The following is a 731-nucleotide window of genomic DNA, read 5'->3' as shown; positions in this document are numbered from 1 at the left end:
GGATACAGAGAGAGAGATAAAGGGATACAGAGGGAGAGATAAAGAGATACAGAGAGAGAGAGATAAAGGGATACAGAGGGAGAGATAAAGGGATACAGAGAGAGAGACAAAGGGATACAGAGGGAGAGATAAAGGGATACAGAGAGAGAGATAAAGGGATACAGAGGGAGAAATAAAGGGATGCAGAGAGAGAGAGAGAGAGATAAAAGGATACAGAGAGTGAGATAAAGGGATACAGAGGGAGAGATAAAGGGATACAGAGGGAGAGATAAAGGGATACAGAGGGAGAGATAAAGGGATACAGAGAGAGATAAAGGGATACAGAGGGAGAGATAAAGGGATACAGAGGGAGAGATAAAGGGATACAGAGTGAGAGATAAATGGATACAGAGGGAGAGATAAATGGATACAGAGGGAGAGATAAAGGGATAGAGGGAGAGATAAAGGGATAGAGGGAGAGATAAAGGGATACAGAGAGAGAGATAAAGGGATACAGAGGGAGAGATAAAGTGGTACAGAGGGAGAGATAAAGGGATACAGAGGGAGAGATAAAGGGATACAGAGGGAGAGATAAAGAGGGAGAGATAAAGGGATACAGAGGGAGAGATAAATGGACACATAGAGAGATAAAGGGATAGAGAGGGAGAGATAAAGGGATACAGAGGGAGAGATAAAGGGATACAGAGGGAGAGATAAAGGGATACAGAGGGAGAGATAAAGGGATACAGAAA

At 43.4% G+C, this 731-nt stretch overlaps 1 protein-coding gene across 5 annotated transcripts in view; it reads right to left on the bottom strand.

Moving 5' to 3' along the window:
- The window catches only part of LOC106872693 (serine/threonine-protein phosphatase 1 regulatory subunit 10), a 158,069-nt gene that overhangs the window by 56,015 nt on the left and 101,323 nt on the right, over nt 1–731 (bottom strand). The window lies entirely within an intron of this gene.

This window comes from Octopus bimaculoides, chromosome 10, assembly GCF_001194135.2.
Source record: "Octopus bimaculoides isolate UCB-OBI-ISO-001 chromosome 10, ASM119413v2, whole genome shotgun sequence".
In the NCBI taxonomy this organism is placed as follows: Eukaryota; Metazoa; Mollusca; class Cephalopoda; order Octopoda; family Octopodidae; genus Octopus; species Octopus bimaculoides.
This window is presented reverse-complemented; position numbering and strand designations above follow the sequence as displayed.